Source organism: Gymnoscopelus braueri (genome assembly GCF_963280865.1).
Source record: "Gymnoscopelus braueri genome assembly, chromosome: 6".
Taxonomy (NCBI): Eukaryota; Metazoa; Chordata; class Actinopteri; order Myctophiformes; family Myctophidae; genus Gymnoscopelus; species Gymnoscopelus braueri.
In genome coordinates, this window is record NC_137607.1 from 42,043,001 (window position 1) to 42,065,009 (window position 22,009).

At 46.6% G+C, this 22,009-nt stretch overlaps 1 protein-coding gene across 1 annotated transcript in view; it reads left to right on the forward strand.

The window, feature by feature from the left end:
* Window positions 1–825: 825 nt before the first annotated feature.
* LOC308086941 (uncharacterized protein) overlaps window positions 826–22,009 on the forward strand; it is a gene marked incomplete at its 3' end in the record, with an annotated part of 78,200 nt that continues 57,016 nt past the window's right edge. The window contains exon 1 of the mRNA XM_080430584.1: window positions 826–832. The remainder of the gene's footprint in view (window positions 833–22,009) is intronic.

Below are 22,009 nucleotides of genomic sequence, written 5' to 3' on the forward strand. Positions count from 1 at the left end.
GACCACTTTTACATACATCGCACGTTGCACTGACAGTTTCATTTATCTTATTTAGCACCACATTTGTGTATACCCTGTTGTGTTTAATCAGAAAATCATTGTTCTCACACTCGCTAGTGTTATATTTTATGTTACCATTAGACCATATCTTTTTTACATCCATATCCCCAAACACCCTTCTCCAAACAGCCTCAGCTGCTGGTTCCTTTACAATATCCACTAGAGATGCGCGGATCGCGGTTTTAGCCGCGGTTGCCGCCGTTAACCGCAGTTTGGGTGGATTTGGGTCAATCAAATATAATTATTAATTCATATTGGATAAACCGCGGGTGAAATAATGCGGGAATTAAATTAATGATATCAATCTATAGGCCTATAATAGCTTTTAAAAAGCACTACATTTCACCGTGTGTGCGTTTGTAGTATTTTAATATTACGTCATTTTACACCAGGCACAAAATAGCCGCTCACGACATGTTGCTTTGAAGGCAGCCAGTGTTGCCAGGTTGCGAGAGAAATAAGTAGCCAGGTCTATGAAAACAAGCCCAAAACAAGTGCCAAACAAGCCCAAAAGTCGCAACACAGAGCATTGTTTTTGCTCTGTGTTTTGTTTTCACTTTTTCTTTCTTTTTCTGTAAAGCACTTTGAGCTGCATTTATGTCATGAAAGGTGCTATATAAATAAAGTTTATTATATTAAAAGTCGCTTATAAAAAGCTTATAAAAAGCCGACATGGCAACAAAGTGGTTGAAAGCGAAAGTAACTTAATAAAGACGTTCGTTTGTTGTTACCATGGTTGTGGATTGTATACAGTCACTGCATCGCGACAGTGGTGAGTAACACTGTTTATAAGAAAACTAACATCAGGAAAATAACAATTATTTGGTGCGGTTGGTGCGGATCTATAAATAGGATGATATAAGTACCGCGGGTGGATGGCGGATGGATAATGAACTTGTTAACGCGGATTTGGGTGACAAAAAAACCCATCCGCGCATCTCTAATATCCACTATCAGTAAATCATACACTTGCTTTACACTAATACTCCCCACACCACATTTCTCCCCATTCAACATTACATACATGTCCGGCAAGGGATCTTCACCTTTCACCACACATTGTCTTTCAATGATATTTTTCCACTCTGCAGGTATACTTGATATAATTTTTCCATATATTCTGTCTACTTTCTCTCTGTTGTCCATTCCTTCTAACTGTTCTACAGAGTCATAAATGCAACCTACTCTGAGGAATCCTGGGATAACCTCATACATTATATCTCTGACCTGTTTTATTCCGCCCTCCATACATTTTGGCTCATACAATGTTTTTTCTTTGTATTTGAACTTCTCATTTAAAAACAGTGGCAAATTAATAAATGACTCTAGGCACCCACATTCATAATCCACCTTGGGCAGAAACCTTCTCCACGCCTCTAACACCTCCCTATATATTTCCGGTATCCCCACTGTCATTGATTGTTTGAAACCCATGTACCAACCAAAGTCCCCCATCCCACCCACATCATTGATATACTTTCTCAAAAACTCCTTCCACCCATACCTCCACGTCCCCTCTATGTACTTTTTGACAGTTTTCATCCTCATTGCAGCCCTCTTTGTTTGCAAATCTAATAACTTTAGCCCTCCCTCTTGTGTCCTACCCACCAGTGTGTTGTGAGCAATTTTCACCCCCTTCCCTTCCCAGATGAAATCCCTCACAATTGTGTTCAACTCGTTCATTACCCACTCGGGCATCTCAACCACATTCATAACATACACACATACGGACAACAACAAGCTGTTAACTACAATTACCTTCCCTTTTAATCTCAATCTCCTTGCCTTCCATGTTGTGCAAACTCCTCTTATTTTGTTAATCACCCCTGTCCATGTTGCATCCCTCGCCTCCTTACTGTCAACACCTAAATGCACTCCCAATACCTTGATGAACCTATTTTCCACCCTCAATCCCACATCCACTCGCTCTACCCCTCCTATGTACATTATCTCAGACTTGTCCACATTTATTTTTGCACCCGCTGCCCTCCCATATGATTCCACCAGCTCCAACACCCTTTTAACGCTCCCACTGTCCCTCACTGTGACTGTAGTGTCATCTGCATACTGATTGATGACACAAACCCCTCCATATGGCAACATAATCCCTTTTACCTCCTTATCCATTTTTATCAATGAAGCCAAGGGCTCCACTGAAATGGCATATAATAATGCGGATAGCGGACACCCTTGCCTCACAGACCTTTCCACCTCAAACCTATCTGTTAAAACCCCATTCACCTTTACACAACTCTTTGCACTCCCATACAACCTCCTCACCCATCCCACCAATCCTTCCCCAAATCCAAACCTCTCTAGTACCTTAAACAAGAACTCATGTTCCACCCGATCAAATGCCTTATTCCAATCTATCCCAACCACTATTCCCCCCAACCCATCCCGTTTCAAGTACTCTATTACGTCTCTAACTGTCGCTATAGTATCTGATATGTCCCTACCTGGTATACTATAGCTTTGTGTTGGTTGTACTATTTCACCTATCACTCCCTTCACCCTATTTGCTAGCACCTTAGTCAGAATTTTATAGTCTACATTCAGTAAACTAATTGGCCTATAATTCTCTAAATCTAGCTTACTCCCCTTTTTCTTATACACTGTCGCTATAACCCCTTCCACCATCCTACCCTGCACCACCCCTGTTCTCTCCATAGCTCCAAATACCTGCACTAAAATTGCTGCTACGTCATGCTTAAAACTCTTATACCATTCCACCACTATCCCATCACTCCCCGGGCTTTTTCCAGTTCTCAATCCCTCTATTGCTTCTATCACCTCTTCCTCACTTATTTCTCTATCGCACCATGTCATATCCCCCACGCTCAGTTTCCTATCTACACTATCTAACACCTCTTCTATACTCCTCTCATTGACTCCCCCCCTCTTGTACAAATCCCCATAGAACTCCTGCACTCTCTCCAATATCTCCACATAATCCTCTGTTGCCTCCCCATTCTTTAGATTGATCTCATGTATGTATGTCTTGCTCTGCCTCCTCTTCTCCAAACCCAAAAAATAGCCAGTGCATTTCTCTCCCTCCAATGCATACCTCGCCTTACTCCTCAATATGGCTCCTCTACACTTCTCTCTCTCATACTGTTCCAATTCCATCTTTACCTTTATGTAATTATCCATGCTATATCCCTCTGCATCCTCTGCCCTACTCAACTCCACCTCCAACCTCTTCCTTAACCTCTTCTCTTCCTTCAATTTCTCCCACTTCCTTTTCTTGCTGTACTTAATGCTAATGCATTTGATTTGGTCCTTCATCACCTCCCATCTCTCACCTATACTGTCATCTAAACTATCCTCGCCTGTATCCTCCTCCACCCTCTCCTTGTGCCTGTCAAATAACACCTTCATCTGCTGCTCATACTCCTCTTCCTCAACATACTCTGCATTTAGTACCCACATCCCACCCCCTATCTCGTCTTTTCCCACCTTGATGCTAAACCTGACCGCATCATGATCACTGAAGCTGTTCCTCTGGTGTCTTATTCTATCTATGTATTTAAAACTCTCCCCATGGACCAACACCAAATCTATCCTGCTCTGTTTCAATACCCCATCCCTCATCTGCCTTCTTGTAAATTCCCTCTTCTCAGGATTCTCATACCTCCACACATCTATCAAGTCTTTATCTCTCATCACGTCCATTAACATACCCCTTGACTTTTCCCATCTGAACTCCACCCCTCTACCAACATCTAACCTACTACACCTAATATTAAAGTCCCCTACTATAATACACCTCCCGACCACTAGCTCTCTCAACTCTGCTAGAATAATCCTCCTGTCTGCTTCTACATTAGGTACGTAAATATTAATTAGCCTGAAGCCCATCTTCCTATATTCAAATTCTATTACCAATATCCTCCCCGTGCTGTCCTTATAAACCTCCTTTACATTCTCTACTTTGTCTTTTTTGAGCATTATTGCAACGCCCCTTGCATTCCTAGCACCATTATTATAGAATATATCCCCCTCCCATTCCTTCCTCACATCCTTCACCACCACCCCATCCCAATTGGTTTCCTGTAAGCACAAAATATCACTCCTGTATGTATACAGCAACTCTTTAACCTTCTCCATATTCCGTAACCCGTTTACATTTACAGTAGTTACAGTGGCCATGAGAGCAAAACAAAGAAAGCAAAATATAAAACCAGACATTATGCAAACATTTTAAGTATTACCTCGTGGTCCTTTAATCCTGTCATCCCATGCCTTGTCCTTATCTGCCTTCCTCTTTGCAGTCAACTTCTGTGCTAGCCCTTCCCCCCTCTCCCCACCCCCCCTTTCCCCTCTCCCCCTCTGTCCTTTGACGTCTCTCTCTCCGTACCTCCCGCCCGCAGCGGCCGGCCCGCTGCGGGCGGGCTGCTGGCCCGCCAGCAGTGTTGGAAGCAGTGCTGGAAGCGGGAGGGCTGCCGGCCCGCCCGCCTCCATCACTAGCAGGCTCATCTTCATCCACCGCACTCTCTGGGGCCGGTGCCCCAGGCTCCGCCTCCTTGTCCTCATTCTGCACTCCCGTCTCCTCTTCTGCCTCCTCAGAACTGTCCTCGTCCTCTTCGCCTCCTCCCCCACCACCGTCCTGTGATGAGGCCTCAAAAGCCCCCTCCTCTGCAGTGTGGCAGGTGCACCGCTCTTTCTTCTCTTTGCAGCCTCTACAGCGCCCACCGTGCATAATGGCCCTGGCCCGCACAGATATAGCACCTGAAGTCCGGACAGTCCATGAGAATGTGCCCGGGCTGAATGCACAGCCTGCACACCTTCACCTGCCGATCGTGAATCACCCGGAAGTACTCGGTCCCCTCCAGCGTAGTAAACTGGGCCGAATATGGCAGTGATGTCACAGTGTCCGTAAATCTGACCTTCAAGATCCTCGTCCCGTCTGCGATGTCGGTACCAGGCCACATCCTCCTTCTGATGGGGGATATGGGCTTCACCCCCCAACCAGCCAGCTTTCCCAAAATCGTCCCGTCCTCAATATATGTTGGCAGATTCAAAAATGAAACCACAAGCTCATATCGTGACAGTTCCTTTGCCAGAATCCTGCTCTTCTTGATCTTCAGTCCGTCCAGTAGTTTAGTTTTTCCTTTGTCGTCCTTCATTGTCACTTCATATTTGCCTCCTTCTTTAACTCTGCATCCAACAACAACTCCGCACTCCTTCTTCACTGCTGCCAGCATTTCCATCATAGTAACACTATCCTGCCCCTGTATTTCAACCCCAAGTGTTAGAGTCCTCTCATACTGTCCTTTAATTTCGTTCTCCTTGTCATTTCCCACCTCTGGTGCTTGCTTCTGTTCCGTCCCCATTGTTGCCTCGATCAAACAGCAAAACGGCCCAAAAATAAATCCCCCAAACAGCAAGCTGCTGGGGGATTAAAAACACCTAAAAAAAAAAAACTACTGTTCTCAAGTAAGCAAAAACTATAAGCAAAATAAGTAGACTTCAGTCACTCCAGAAAACTCTCAATACACAGGCCAAACTCTCCAAGCTGCACTCAATCGGTGTGTCAGGGTGGTATGGCCGTAAGCAACAGTTGCAGTGGCCGGTAGGCCTTATATAGATGACAGTGGCCCTGCTGTGGAGTGTGTTTATTCCTTTACTCTACTTAGGCTGGGCTGCTAAAGGGTTAGAAGTGACATTTTTCAGCAGTGACATTTTGTTAGTTAGTGCTGCATTCATAATAAACATGACGATTGCTCATTCAGTCTGCCAAATGAAAAAAAGCTTGCAGCACCTGGTATTCCCAGGCGGTCTCCCATCCAAGTACTAACCAGGCCCGACCCTGCTTAGCTTCCGAGATCGGACGAGATCGGGCGTGTTCAGGGTGGTATGGCCGTAAGCAACAGTTGCAGTGGCCGGTAGGCCTTATATAGATGACAGTGGCCCTGCTGTGGAGTGTGTTTATTCCTTTACTCTACTTAGGCTGGGCTGCTAAAGGGTTAGAAGTGACATTTTTCAGCAGTGACATTTTGTTAGTTAGTGCTGCATTCATAATAAACATGACGATTGCTCATTCAGTCTGCCAAATGAAAAAAAGCTTACAGCACCTGGTATTCCCAGGCGGTCTCCCATCCAAGTACTAACCAGGCCCGACCCTGCTTAGCTTCCGAGATCGGACGAGATCGGGCGTGTTCAGGGTGGTATGGCCGTAAGCAACAGTTGCAGTGGCCGGTAGGCCTTATATAGATGACAGTGGCCCTGCTGTGGAGTGTGTTTATTCCTTTACTCTACTTAGGCTGGGCTGCTAAAGGGTTAGAAGTGACATTTTTCAGCAGTGACATTTTGTTAGTTAGTGCTGCATTCATAATAAACATGACGATTGCTCATTCAGTCTGCCAAATGAAAAAAAGCTTGCAGCACCTGGTATTCCCAGGCGGTCTCCCATCCAAGTACTAACCAGGCCCGACCCTGCTTAGCTTCCGAGATCGGACGAGATCGGGCGTGTTCAGGGTGGTATGGCCGTAAGCAACAGTTGCAGTGGCCGGTAGGCCTTATATAGATGACAGTGGCCCTGCTGTGGAGTGTGTTTATTCCTTTACTCTACTTAGGCTGGGCTGCTAAAGGGTTAGAAGTGACATTTTTCAGCAGTGACATTTTGTTAGTTAGTGCTGCATTCATAATAAACATGACGATTGCTCATTCAGTCTGCCAAATGAAAAAAAGCTTACAGCACCTGGTATTCCCAGGCGGTCTCCCATCCAAGTACTAACCAGGCCCGACCCTGCTTAGCTTCCGAGATCGGACGAGATCGGGCGTGTTCAGGGTGGTATGGCCGTAAGCAACAGTTGCAGTGGCCGGTAGGCGTTATATAGATGACAGTGGCCCTGCTGTGGAGTGTGTTTATTCCTTTACTCTACTTAGGCTGGGCTGCTAAAGGGTTAGAAGTGACATTTTTCAGCAGTGACATTTTGTTAGTTAGTGCTGCATTCATAATAAACATGACGATTGCTCATTCAGTCTGCCAAATGAAAAAGAGCTTACAGCACCTGGTATTCCCAGGCGGTCTCCCATCCAAGTACTAACCAGGCCCGACCCTGCTTAGCTTCCGAGATCGGACGAGATCGGGCGTGTTCAGGGTGGTATGGCCGTAAGCAACAGTTGCAGTGGCCGGTAGGCCTTATATAGCTGACAGTGGCCCTGCTGTGGAGTGTGTTTATTCCTTTACTCTACTTAGGCTGGGCTGCTAAAGGGTTAGAAGTGACATTTTTCAGCAGTGACATTTTGTTAGTTAGTGCTGCATTCATAATAAACATGACGATTGCTCATTCAGTCTGCCAAATGAAAAAAAGCTTACAGCACCTGGGTATTCCCAGGCGGTCTCCCATCCAAGTACTAACCAGGCCCGACCCTGCTTAGCTTCCGAGATCGGACGAGATCGGGCGTGTTCAGGGTGGTATGGCCGTAAGCAACAGTTGCAGTGGCCGGTAGGCCTTATATAGATGACAGTGGCCCTGCTGTGGAGTGTGTTTATTCCTTTACTCTACTTAGGCTGGGCTGCTAAAGGGTTAGAAGTGACATTTTTCAGCAGTGACATTTTGTTAGTTAGTGCTGCATTCATAATAAACATGACGATTGCTCATTCAGTCTGCCAAATGAAAAAAAGCTTACAGCACCTGGTATTCCCAGGCGGTCTCCCATCCAAGTACTAACCAGGCCCGACCCTGCTTAGCTTCCGAGATCGGACGAGATAGGGCGTGTTCAGGGTGGTATGGCCGTAAGCAACAGTTGCAGTGGCCGGTAGGCCTTATATAGATGACAGTGGCCCTGCTGTGGAGTGTGTTTATTCCTTTACTCTACTTAGGCTGGGCTGCTAAAGGGTTAGAAGTGACATTTTTCAGCAGTGACATTTTGTTAGTTAGTGCTGCATTCATAATAAACATGACGATTGCTCATTCAGTCTGCCAAATGAAAAAAAGCTTACAGCACCTGGTATTCCCAGGCGGTCTCCCATCCAAGTACTAACCAGGCCCGACCCTGCTTAGCTTCCGAGATCGGACGAGATCGGGCGTGTTCAGGGTGGTATGGCCGTAAGCAACAGTTGCAGTGGCCGGTAGGCCTTATATAGATGACAGTGGCCCTGCTGTGGAGTGTGTTTATTCCTTTACTCTACTTAGGCTGGGCTGCTAAAGGGTTAGAAGTGACATTTTTCAGCAGTGACATTTTGTTAGTTAGTGCTGCATTCATAATAAACATGACGATTGCTCATTCAGTCTGCCAAATGAAAAAAAGCTTACAGCACCTGGTATTCCCAGGCGGTCTCCCATCCAAGTACTAACCAGGCCCGACCCTGCTTAGCTTCCGAGATCGGACGAGATCGGGCGTGTTCAGGGTGGTATGGCCGTAAGCAACAGTTGCAGTGGCCGGTAGGCCTTATATAGATGACAGTGGCCCTGCTGTGGAGTGTGTTTATTCCTTTACTCTACTTAGGCTGGGCTGCTAAAGGGTTAGAAGTGACATTTTTCAGCAGTGACATTTTGTTAGTTAGTGCTGCATTCATAATAAACATGACGATTGCTCATTCAGTCTGCCAAATGAAAAAAAGCTTACAGCACCTGGTATTCCCAGGCGGTCTCCCATCCAAGTACTAACCAGGCCCGACCCTGCTTAGCTTCCGAGATCGGACGAGATCGGGCGTGTTCAGGGTGGTATGGCCGTAAGCAACAGTTGCAGTGGCCGGTAGGCCTTATATAGATGACAGTGGCCCTGCTGTGGAGTGTGTTTATTCCTTTACTCTACTTAGGCTGGGCTGCTAAAGGGTTAGAAGTGAAATTTTTCAGCAGTGACATTTTGTTAGTTAGTGCTGCATTCATAATAAACATGACGATTGCTCATTCAGTCTGCCAAATGAAAAAAAGCTTGCAGCACCTGGTATTCCCAGGCGGTCTCCCATCCAAGTACTATCCAGGCCCGACCCTGCTTAGCTTCCGAGATCGGACGAGATCGGGCGTGTTCAGGGTGGTATGGCCGTAAGCAACAGTTGCAGTGGCCGGTAGGCCTTATATAGATGACAGTGGCCCTGCTGTGGAGTGTGTTTATTCCTTTACTCTACTTAGGCTGGGCTGCTAAAGGGTTAGAAGTGACATTTTTCAGCAGTGACATTTTGTTAGTTAGTGCTGCATTCATAATAAACATGACGATTGCTCATTCAGTCTGCCAAATGAAAAAAAGCTTGCAGCACCTGGTATTCCCAGGCGGTCTCCCATCCAAGTACTAACCAGGCCCGACCCTGCTTAGCTTCCGAGATCGGACGAGATCGGGCGTGTTCAGGGTGGTATGGCCGTAAGCAACAGTTGCAGTGGCCGGTAGGCCTTATATAGATGACAGTGGCCCTGCTGTGGAGTGTGTTTATTCCTTTACTCTACTTAGGCTGGGCTGCTAAAGGGTTAGAAGTGACATTTTTCAGCAGTGACATTTTGTTAGTTAGTGCTGCATTCATAATAAACATGACGATTGCTCATTCAGTCTGCCAAATGAAAAAAAGCTTGCAGCACCTGGTATTCCCAGGCGGTCTCCCATCCAAGTACTAACCAGGCCCGACCCTGCTTAGCTTCCGAGATCGGACGAGATCGGGCGTGTTCAGGGTGGTATGGCCGTAAGCAACAGTTGCAGTGGCCGGTAGGCCTTATATAGATGACAGTGGCCCTGCTGTGGAGTGTGTTTATTCCTTTACTCTACTTAGGCTGGGCTGCTAAAGGGTTAGAAGTGACATTTTTCAGCAGTGACATTTTGTTAGTTAGTGCTGCATTCATAATAAACATGACGATTGCTCATTCAGTCTGCCAAATGAAAAAGAGCTTACAGCACCTGGTATTCCCAGGCGGTCTCCCATCCAAGTACTAACCAGGCCCGACCCTGCTTAGCTTCCGAGATCGGACGAGATCGGGCGTGTTCAGGGTGGTATGGCCGTAAGCAACAGTTGCAGTGGCCGGTAGGCCTTATATAGATGACAGTGGCCCTGCTGTGGAGTGTGTTTATTCCTTTACTCTACTTAGGCTGGGCTGCTAAAGGGTTAGAAGTGAAATTTTTCAGCAGTGACATTTTGTTAGTTAGTGCTGCATTCATAATAAACATGACGATTGCTCATTCAGTCTGCCAAATGAAAAAAAGCTTGCAGCACCTGGTATTCCCAGGCGGTCTCGCATCCAAGTACTAACCAGGCCCGACCCTGCTTAGCTTCCGAGATCGGACGAGATCGGGCGTGTTCAGGGTGGTATGGCCGTAAGCAACAGTTGCAGTGGCCGGTAGGCCTTATATAGATGACAGTGGCCCTGCTGTGGAGTGTGTTTATTCCTTTACTCTACTTAGGCTGGGCTGCTAAAGGGTTAGAAGTGACATTTTTCAGCAGTGACATTTTGTTAGTTAGTGCTGCATTCATAATAAACATGACGATTGCTCATTCAGTCTGCCAAATGAAAAAAAGCTTGCAGCACCTGGTATTCCCAGGCGGTCTCCCATCCAAGTACTAACCAGGCCCGACCCTGCTTAGCTTCCGAGATCGGACGGGATCGGGCGTGTTCAGGGTGGTATGGCCGTAAGCAACAGTTGCAGTGGCCGGTAGGCCTTATATAGATGACAGTGGCCCTGCTGTGGAGTGTGTTTATTCCTTTACTCTACTTAGGCTGGGCTGCTAAAGGGTTAGAAGTGACATTTTTCAGCAGTGACATTTTGTTAGTTAGTGCTGCATTCATAATAAACATGACGATTGCTCATTCAGTCTGCCAAATGAAAAAAAGCTTGCAGCACCTGGTATTCCCAGGCGGTCTCCCATCCAAGTACTAACCAGGCCCGACCCTGCTTAGCTTCCGAGATCGGACGGGATCGGGCGTGTTCAGGGTGGTATGGCCGTAAGCAACAGTTGCAGTGGCCGGTAGGCCTTATATAGATGACAGTGGCCCTGCTGTGGAGTGTGTTTATTCCTTTACTCTACTTAGGCTGGGCTGCTAAAGGGTTAGAAGTGACATTTTTCAGCAGTGACATTTTGTTAGTTAGTGCTGCATTCATAATAAACATGACGATTGCTCATTCAGTCTGCCAAATGAAAAAAAGCTTACAGCACCTGGTATTCCCAGGCGGTCTCCCATCCAAGTACTAACCAGGCCCGACCCTGCTTAGCTTCCGAGATCGGACGAGATCGGGCGTGTTCAGGGTGGTATGGCCGTAAGCAACAGTTGCAGTGGCCGGTAGGCCTTATATAGATGACAGTGGCCCTGCTGTGGAGTGTGTTTATTCCTTTACTCTACTTAGGCTGGGCTGCTAAAGGGTTAGAAGTGACATTTTTCAGCAGTGACATTTTGTTAGTTAGTGCTGCATTCATAATAAACATGACGATTGCTCATTCAGTCTGCCAAATGAAAAAAAGCTTACAGCACCTGGTATTCCCAGGCGGTCTCCCATCCAAGTACTAACCAGGCCCGACCCTGCTTAGCTTCCGAGATCGGACGAGATCGGGCGTGTTCAGGGTGGTATGGCTGTAAGCAACAGTTGCAGTGGCCGGTAGGCCTTATATAGATGACAGTGGCCCTGCTGTGGAGTGTGTTTATTCCTTTACTCTACTTAGGCTGGGCTGCTAAAGGGTTAGAAGTGACATTTTTCAGCAGTGACATTTTGTTAGTTAGTGCTGCATTCATAATAAACATGACGATTGCTCATTCAGTCTGCCAAATGAAAAAAAGCTTACAGCACCTGGTATTCCCAGGCGGTCTCCCATCCAAGTACTAACCAGGCCCGACCCTGCTTAGCTTCCGAGATCGGACTAGATCGGGCGTGTTCAGGGTGGTATGGCCGTAAGCAACAGTTGCAGTGGCCGGTAGGCCTTATATAGATGACAGTGGCCCTGCTGTGGAGTGTGTTTATTCCTTTACTCTACTTAGGCTGGGCTGCTAAAGGGTTAGAAGTGACATTTTTCAGCAGTGACATTTTGTTAGTTAGTGCTGCATTCATAATAAACATGACGATTGCTCATTCAGTCTGCCAAATGAAAAAAAGCTTACAGCACCTGGTATTCCCAGGCGGTCTCCCATCCAAGTACTAACCAGGCCCGACCCTGCTTAGCTTCCGAGATCGGACGAGATCGGGCGTGTTCAGGGTGGTATGGCCGTAAGCAACAGTTGCAGTGGCCGGTAGGCCTTATATAGATGACAGTGGCCCTGCTGTGGAGTGTGTTTATTCCTTTACTCTACTTAGGCTGGGCTGCTAAAGGGTTAGAAGTGACATTTTTCAGCAGTGACATTTTGTTAGTTAGTGCTGCATTCATAATAAACATGACGATTGCTCATTCAGTCTGCCAAATGAAAAAAAGCTTACAGCACCTGGTATTCCCAGGCGGTCTCCCATCCAAGTACTAACCAGGCCCGACCCTGCTTAGCTTCCGAGATCGGACGAGATCGGGCGTGTTGAGGGTGGTGTGGCCGTAAGCAACAGTTGCAGTGGCCGGTAGGCCTTATATAGATGACAGTGGCCCTGCTGTGGAGTGTGTTTATTCCTTTACTCTACTTAGGCTGGGCTGCTAAAGGGTTAGAAGTGACATTTTTCAGCAGTGACATTTTGTTAGTTAGTGCTGCATTCATAATAAACATGACGATTGCTCATTCAGTCTGCCAAATGAAAAAAAGCTTACAGCACCTGGTATTCCCAGGCGGTCTCCCATCCAAGTACTAACCAGGCCCGACCCTGCTTAGCTTCCGAGATCGGACGAGATCGGGCGTGTTCAGGGTGGTATGGCCGTAAGCAACAGTTGCAGTGGCCGGTAGGCCTTATATAGCTGACAGTGGCCCTGCTGTGGAGTGTGTTTATTCCTTTACTCTACTTAGGCTGGGCTGCTAAAGGGTTAGAAGTGACATTTTTCAGCAGTGACATTTTGTTAGTTAGTGCTGCATTCATAATAAACATGACGATTGCTCATTCAGTCTGCCAAATGAAAAAAAGCTTACAGCACCTGGGTATTCCCAGGCGGTCTCCCATCCAAGTACTAACCAGGCCCGACCCTGCTTAGCTTCCGAGATCGGACGAGATCGGGCGTGTTCAGGGTGGTATGGCCGTAAGCAACAGTTGCAGTGGCCGGTAGGCCTTATATAGATGACAGTGGCCCTGCTGTGGAGTGTGTTTATTCCTTTACTCTACTTAGGCTGGGCTGCTAAAGGGTTAGAAGTGACATTTTTCAGCAGTGACATTTTGTTAGTTAGTGCTGCATTCATAATAAACATGACGATTGCTCATTCAGTCTGCCAAATGAAAAAAAGCTTACAGCACCTGGTATTCCCAGGCGGTCTCCCATCCAAGTACTAACCAGGCCCGACCCTGCTTAGCTTCCGAGATCGGACGAGATCGGGCGTGTTCAGGGTGGTATGGCCGTAAGCAACAGTTGCAGTGGCCGGTAGGCCTTATATAGATGACAGTGGCCCTGCTGTGGAGTGTGTTTATTCCTTTACTCTACTTAGGCTGGGCTGCTAAAGGGTTAGAAGTGACATTTTTCAGCAGTGACATTTTGTTAGTTAGTGCTGCATTCATAATAAACATGACGATTGCTCATTCAGTCTGCCAAATGAAAAAAAGCTTACAGCACCTGGTATTCCCAGGCGGTCTCCCATCCAAGTACTAACCAGGCCCGACCCTGCTTAGCTTCCGAGATCGGACGAGATCGGGCGTGTTCAGGGTGGTATGGCCGTAAGCAACAGTTGCAGTGGCCGGTAGGCCTTATATAGATGACAGTGGCCCTGCTGTGGAGTGTGTTTATTCCTTTACTCTACTTAGGCTGGGCTGCTAAAGGGTTAGAAGTGACATTTTTCAGCAGTGACATTTTGTTAGTTAGTGCTGCATTCATAATAAACATGACGATTGCTCATTCAGTCTGCCAAATGAAAAAAAGCTTACAGCACCTGGTATTCCCAGGCGGTCTCCCATCCAAGTACTAACCAGGCCCGACCCTGCTTAGCTTCCGAGATCGGACGAGATCGGGCGTGTTCAGGGTGGTATGGCCGTAAGCAACAGTTGCAGTGGCCGGTAGGCCTTATATAGATGACAGTGGCCCTGCTGTGGAGTGTGTTTATTCCTTTACTCTACTTAGGCTGGGCTGCTAAAGGGTTAGAAGTGACATTTTTCAGCAGTGACATTTTGTTAGTTAGTGCTGCATTCATAATAAACATGACGATTGCTCATTCAGTCTGCCAAATGAAAAAAAGCTTACAGCACCTGGTATTCCCAGGCGGTCTCCCATCCAAGTACTAACCAGGCCCGACCCTGCTTAGCTTCCGAGATCGGACGAGATCGGGCGTGTTCAGGGTGGTATGGCCGTAAGCAACAGTTGCAGTGGCCGGTAGGCCTTATATAGATGACAGTGGCCCTGCTGTGGAGTGTGTTTATTCCTTTACTCTACTTAGGCTGGGCTGCTAAAGGGTTAGAAGTGACATTTTTCAGCAGTGACATTTTGTTAGTTAGTGCTGCATTCATAATAAACATGACGATTGCTCATTCAGTCTGCCAAATGAAAAAAAGCTTGCAGCACCTGGTATTCCCAGGCGGTCTCCCATCCAAGTACTAACCAGGCCCGACCCTGCTTAGCTTCCGAGATCGGACGAGATCGGGCGTGTTCAGGGTGGTATGGCCGTAAGCAACAGTTGCAGTGGCCGGTAGGCCTTATATAGATGACAGTGGCCCTGCTGTGGAGTGTGTTTATTCCTTTACTCTACTTAGGCTGGGCTGCTAAAGGGTTAGAAGTGACATTTTTCAGCAGTGACATTTTGTTAGTTAGTGCTGCATTCATAATAAACATGACGATTGCTCATTCAGTCTGCCAAATGAAAAAAAGCTTGCAGCACCTGGTATTCCCAGGCGGTCTCCCATCCAAGTACTAACCAGGCCCGACCCTGCTTAGCTTCCGAGATCGGACGAGATCGGGCGTGTTCAGGGTGGTAGGGCCGTAAGCAACAGTTGCAGTGGCCGGTAGGCCTTATATAGATGACAGTGGCCCTGCTGTGGAGTGTGTTTATTCCTTTACTCTACTTAGGCTGGGCTGCTAAAGGGTTAGAAGTGACATTTTTCAGCAGTGACATTTTGTTAGTTAGTGCTGCATTCATAATAAACATGACGATTGCTCATTCAGTCTGCCAAATTGTTACGCCCCGGCCTAGGGGAACCGAGACGCAACATATGATGTGGAAGACCGCCCTTCCCAACTCCCAAGAACCGCCGTCCAAACAGTTTGCTTTTCGATCTTTTCTTTTTATTCTCACAAGTGGTTTACAAAACGCGCCAGGGGCGGAGGAAGGGTTACAACAAAACAAAACTAGAAAACAAACCTCTTACCTACACACGAAAGAAAGCAAAATACAAATACTAACCTCCCTATCATAAAACAAAGCTCAAACAAATAATAATAATAATCCCCCCCCCCTTCTTAGCTGAGACAACAGATCACAAAGTGACAGCCACAGTAATCAGCCGAGGCCGATTTAGGATCGAGCTGTAAGCATCTGGATCTATAGATTAGATCAAGTGTTTGCAGAGATCGAGTGCTACATATCTGTTCGGCTTCACATGCACAAAATGGCTACTACAGAACACAGAGGAAGGACGGACGGGTTGGAAGTCGAGAAGGAACGGGTTCACTGTCGCCGGCCCGCTGACAGCCTTTTAAAGTTGAGCCTCCCTCTGGCCACCAATCAGGAACGGATGCGTCTGCTGCTGGCACGCCCCCTCCTAATAATCATCCAATCACACCACGCATGCACACACACAGGAGAGAACCCTAGCCTACACTCAGCCTCTTCATAGTTACCCGTCATAATCATAACACCCCCCTTCCCAAAAATCAAACATTTTCCCCCAAAAAATGTTTGATCCCAGGACAGCCTCCTAATGAGCCCGAGACAGAGCATCGGCCATAATGTTTTCACTTCCTTTCTTGTGCTGAATATCTATATAGAAATCTTGTAACAACAAGGACCACCTCATAAGGCGTTGGTTGTTGTTGCGCATCTGAGATAAAAATGTTAACGGGTTGTGATCTGTATATACTGCGATAGGTAGTGGGCTAGAACCTACGTATACCTCAAAATGTTGTAACGCAAGCAGCATTGCAAGGGCCTCTTTCTCAATAGTGCTATAATTCACTTGATGTCTCAAGAATTTTTTTGAAAAATAACAGACTGGATGATCTATACCATTTTCATCTTCTTGTACCAGCACTGCCCCTGCCCCCCGGTCACTCGCATCAACCTCAAGTTTGAATGCTCGTGAAAAATCTGGTGCTGCAAGGACAGGCGCGCTGCACAGAAGAGCCTTAGCACACTCAAATGCTATCTGACAAGAAGGTGACCAGTTAAATGGAACCTTAGGACTAACCATACTTGTCAACGGCGCTACTACCTCCGCAAAATTTCTGCAGAATCCGCGGTAATACCCGGCCATTCCCAAATACCGGCGAAGATCGCGTTTACTTTTTGGTACTGGAAAATCCAGAATCGCCTGCACTTTTGATGCAATCGTGCGCACATACCCCTGACCCACCTCCTTACCCAAATAGGTAACGGTAGCCTTCCCAAATTCACATTTTGCCAAATTAACTGTCAAATTAGCTTCACGCAATCGGCCGAAAATTTCATACAGGGTTTGGATATGTTCCTCCCAAGTGGACGAGTATGCCACCACATCATCCAAATAGGCATCGCAGTTTTTAACACCAGCTAACGTTTTATTCATTAGCCTTTGAAACGTAGCTGGAGCGTTTCTTAATCCAAATGGCATAACGGTATATTGCAAAAAATTATCGGGAGTGACAAAAGCGGAGATCTCCGACGCACGGGATGTTAACGGTACTTGCCAGTAACCCTTCAAAAGGTCAAGCTTTGTAACATATTGTGCAGATCCTACCCGGTCAACGCAATCCTCCATACGAGGCAGCGGAAAAGAATCTGGTTTTGTTATGGCATTTACTTTTCTGTAATCAGTGCAAAAGCGAGTGGTCTGATCAGGTTTGGGCACCAACAAACAGGGCGAACTCCACGAACTAGCACTAGGGACCGCATAACCATGTTCCAAAAGATATTCCACCTCCTGCTGCATTAAAACCCTTTTTGTCGGATTAACTCTGTAGGCATGCTGTTTTATTGGGCTCCGCTCCCCCACGTCAACATCGTGTTGGAGTACAGTAGTTTGAGTGGGGTGATCCCCGAATAGTTCTAAATGACTATAAATTAGCTCACTAATATCATTACGAGCCAACTCTGGTAAAGTAGACAACTGAGCATCTACATTTTTCAAAATTTCAGAATTCTTTAATCTGGCGCAAGGCACCGGCGCACTGCCTGTATGCAGCCCGTCCTCCTCAGGACTATATGGAACAGGCACCACATTAACACTCATCACTGGCATCACCACAGGTGGGCACGGGACATTATCCCCCTCCCGTCTGATGTACCTTTTTAGCATGTTAATGTGACACAACCGAGATTTCTTTCTTCGATCGGGAGTGCTAATCACATAGTTGGTATCACTCACTTTACGTTGCACTAAATAAGGTCCGCAAAATTTTGCTTGCAGACAGGAGCCCGGCATTGGCAACAACAATAGCACCTGCTCGCCTGTTTGGAAGGTTCTGCTCATTGCGTTAGTGTCATATTTTATTTTCATTTTTTCTTGAGCCCCCTCAAGGTTCTCACGAGCCGTTTCACAGGCATTATTCAACCGTTCTTTAAAAGCGCTAACATAGTCCAGAATGTTATGACTGGGGCTAGGTTTATCTGCACACCATTTCTCTTGCAACAGCCGCAAGGGACCACGCACTGTGTGGCCAAAAACCAAATCGGCTGGGCTAAACCCCAATGACTCCTGAGTAGTCTCCCTCACTGCAAACAATAATAAAGGTAACCCCTCATCCCACTCTCGTTTGTTTTCCAAACAATATTTACGCATCATTGATTTTAGGGTCTGATGGAAACGTTCCAGCGCACCCTGTGACTCTGGATGATAAGCACTGGATATATTATGTGTGACAGACAACTCTACCATCACTTGAGCAAACACCTTAGACATGAAATTAGAACCACGATCACTTTGGATGCGTTTGGGTAGGCCAAACGTGGAAAAAAACTTTACCAGTGCTTTTACTATGGCCCGTGCATTGATTTTACGCATTGGGATAGCTTCAGGGAAACGCGTTGCGGCACACATAATGGTAAAGATAAATTCATGCCCAGATTTTGTTTTTGGTAATGGCCCAACACAATCTATAATTACATGTTCAAATGGTTCTCCAATCACTGGGATGGGCTGTAGTGGAGCCGGGGGAATAACCTGATTGGGTTTGCCTACAACCTGACATGTGTGACATGACCGACAAAACTGAACTACGTCGGTTTTTAACCCAGGCCAAAAAAAATAACGGAGAATTCGATTATGGGTTTTTCTTATTCCTAAATGTCCAGAGAAAACATGATCATGAGCTAAACTCAGAACCTGAATACGAAATGGCTTAGGCACAACTACCTGATACACAGAATCAAAATCAGTTTTAGACCATCTACGAACAAGTACACCATCATCTAACAAGTATATTGCAGAGTGTGGGATTTCTTTTGATGCCCCAACACTAGACAAACATTTACTCAAGGTATCATCAGACTGTTGTGCTTGAATGAATTGTGGTTTATCCACTGACAAACATAACTCTGCATCACTAGGCAACAAATTGACAATTGCGCCTGAGTGCTGAGTGGGTGATACATCATCTAGCAAACCCATAAATGTATTGGTGAGATCCACCGCCTCACCATTTTTTCGAGACTGCGCGCGCGTAATTGCGCACACAGGGAACACCATTGACGGATCACACACCACTGGGGTAGGAGTGCACGGAACCTGTAAAAGGTTTCCAACGACCTCGAGGGGAGGAAAAACTTTTTCGCCAGCCAAATCATTACCTAAAATTAGCGTTACTCCAGGCACGGGTAATTCGGGTCGCACTCCCACTTTAACGGGACCAGAAAAAAGACCGCAATTTAGGTACATATGGTGCATGGGGATACGAAAAACACTCATTTCTATCCCCCATACCAACGCATCAAAACCACTGTATGTCTCATCCGAAAAAGGCAAAACACTGCCCAAAACGACAGATTGTTTCGCCCCCGTGTCGCGCAAAATACTGATAGGAATTTCATCATCCTCCCTGCCAGAGAGAGAGACAAACCCAGTGGACACAAAAGGTTCAAAATCCTTATCCACTACCGGCCCACCCTCAGGCAGAGGTATAGGTTGGGTATGGATTAAGGTAATCGTGACTGGCCCCCTGTTATCCTGTCTTGTCTCTCTCCTTCTAGGACAAACGGCAATGAGGTGACCAAACTCATGACAGTAATAACACTCACGCGTCTCCCCCGGAGACGGATTAGTGTTAGCGCGCCACGGGTTGTTTGGTGGCCGTGTTCTATTTTCCGACGGCTGTCTGAAAGAATTATTGCCGCGGGGTGCAGATGAAAAAAACACCCCTTTGTGTGTTAAGACAAACTCGTCAGCCAACACAGCCGCGTCCGATGCCGAGCTGACTTTTTGTTCATTCAAATAAACAACTATGTTATCGGGTGTACGGTTTTTGAACTCCTCCAACAAAAATAATTCCCGTAATTCTTCCTGATTTTTCACTTTGCTCGCCTGACACCACTTGTCAAACAATACCTCCTTCTCACGCGCAAACTCCACGTATGTCTGACTGGCAGTTTTCTCCCTACTCCTAAATTTTTGCCTATAGGCTTCTGGCACCAATTCGTAGGCCCGTAACACAGTTGCTTTCACAACGTCATATTTCAAACCCTCTTCTATTGACAAACTAGCACATACCTCCTGCGCCCTCCCCACCAATTTGCATTGTAGTAATAATGCCCACATCTCTTTTGGCCAATTTAAAGCAGTTGCAATGCGTTCAAACGCATTAAAATAAGAGTCCACCTCGCTCTCTCTAAACGGTGGTACCAGTGCAATGTGCTTGTTTATCTCGAACTTGGGTTTACTAGTAGAAGTGGATGGCTGGGAGTGTGTATCACTGGAAGCACCGGGTGGTAACCGTTCCACTTCCAACGCTCTCAACCGTAACTTCATCACCTCTAGCTCTAGCTCTCTGTTGCGATTCTCTGTCTCTCTGATGCGCAACGTTAACAAGAGATCATCCCGTGATATTTCAGGTTTTACCTGTATCATTTCACTGGGTGCAGTATGGTGGTCCGGTGAGGCAATGTTGGGTGAAACAGAGGCAGGCGGTATGACATTACGCGGCGCCTCCGCGCCTTCGTATATCTCCCTATCCGTCTCTTTGGCTCCCCCAGCCACAGTAAATACACCCCCCTCCTCCAACCTCTCACTTAGTAGCTGTTTCAGTTCATCTTTGTTAGCATTAATAGGCACCTCCACACCAAAGAATTTTACCAACAATAACAGATTGTCTTTTGTACACCTTTCTAATTTTTCTCGTGAGGGACCCTTCTTAAACTCATCTACAACTTCTTCCTCCATCCTAACCCTTTCACAACTGCCAATCAAAAATACGAAAGTACAAAAAAGAAAAAACGCACTTACCCGACAAAAGAAAATAGACGAGCCCCCATATATGTTACGCCCCGGCCTAGGGGAACCGAGACGCAACATATGATGTGGAAGACCGCCCTTCCCAACTCCCAAGAACCGCCGTCCAAACAGTTTGCTTTTCGATCTTTTCTTTTTATTCTCACAAGTGGTTTACAAAACGCGCCAGGGGCGGAGGAAGGGTTACAACAAAACAAAACTAGAAAACAAACCTCTTACCTACACACGAAAGAAAGCAAAATACAAATACTAACCTCCCTATCATAAAACAAAGCTCAAACAAATAATAATAATAATCCCCCCCCCCTTCTTAGCTGAGACAACAGATCACAAAGTGACAGCCACAGTAATCAGCCGAGGCCGATTTAGGATCGAGCTGTAAGCATCTGGATCTATAGATTAGATCAAGTGTTTGCAGAGATCGAGTGCTACATATCTGTTCGGCTTCACATGCACAAAATGGCTACTACAGAACACAGAGGAAGGACGGACGGGTTGGAAGTCGAGAAGGAACGGGTTCACTGTCGCCGGCCCGCTGACAGCCTTTTAAAGTTGAGCCTCCCTCTGGCCACCAATCAGGAACGGATGCGTCTGCTGCTGGCACGCCCCCTCCTAATAATCATCCAATCACACCACGCATGCACACACACAGGAGAGAACCCTAGCCTACACTCAGCCTCTTCATAGTTACCCGTCATAATCATAACACAAATGAAAAAAAGCTTGCAGCACCTGGTATTCCCAGGCGGTCTCCCATCCAAGTACTAACCAGGCCCGACCCTGCTTAGCTTCCGAGATCGGACGAGATCGGGCGTGTTCAGGGTGGTATGGCCGTAAGCAACAGTTGCAGTGGCCGGTAGGCCTTATATAGATGACAGTGGCCCTGCTGTGGAGTGTGTTTATTCCTTTACTCTACTTAGGCTGGGCTGCTAAAGGGTTAGAAGTGACATTTTTCAGCAGTGACATTTTGTTAGTTAGTGCTGCATTCATAATAAACATGACGATTGCTCATTCAGTCTGCCAAATGAAAAAGAGCTTACAGCACCTGGTATTCCCAGGCGGTCTCCCATCCAAGTACTAACCAGGCCCGACCCTGCTTAGCTTCCGAGATCGGACGAGATCGGGCGTGTTCAGGGTGGTATGGCCGTAAGCAACAGTTGCAGTGGCCGGTAGGCCTTATATAGATGACAGTGGCCCTGCTGTGGAGTGTGTTTATTCCTTTACTCTACTTAGGCTGGGCTGCTAAAGGGTTAGAAGTGACATTTTTCAGCAGTGACATTTTGTTAGTTAGTGCTGCATTCATAATAAACATGACGATTGCTCATTCAGTCTGCCAAATGAAAAAAAGCTT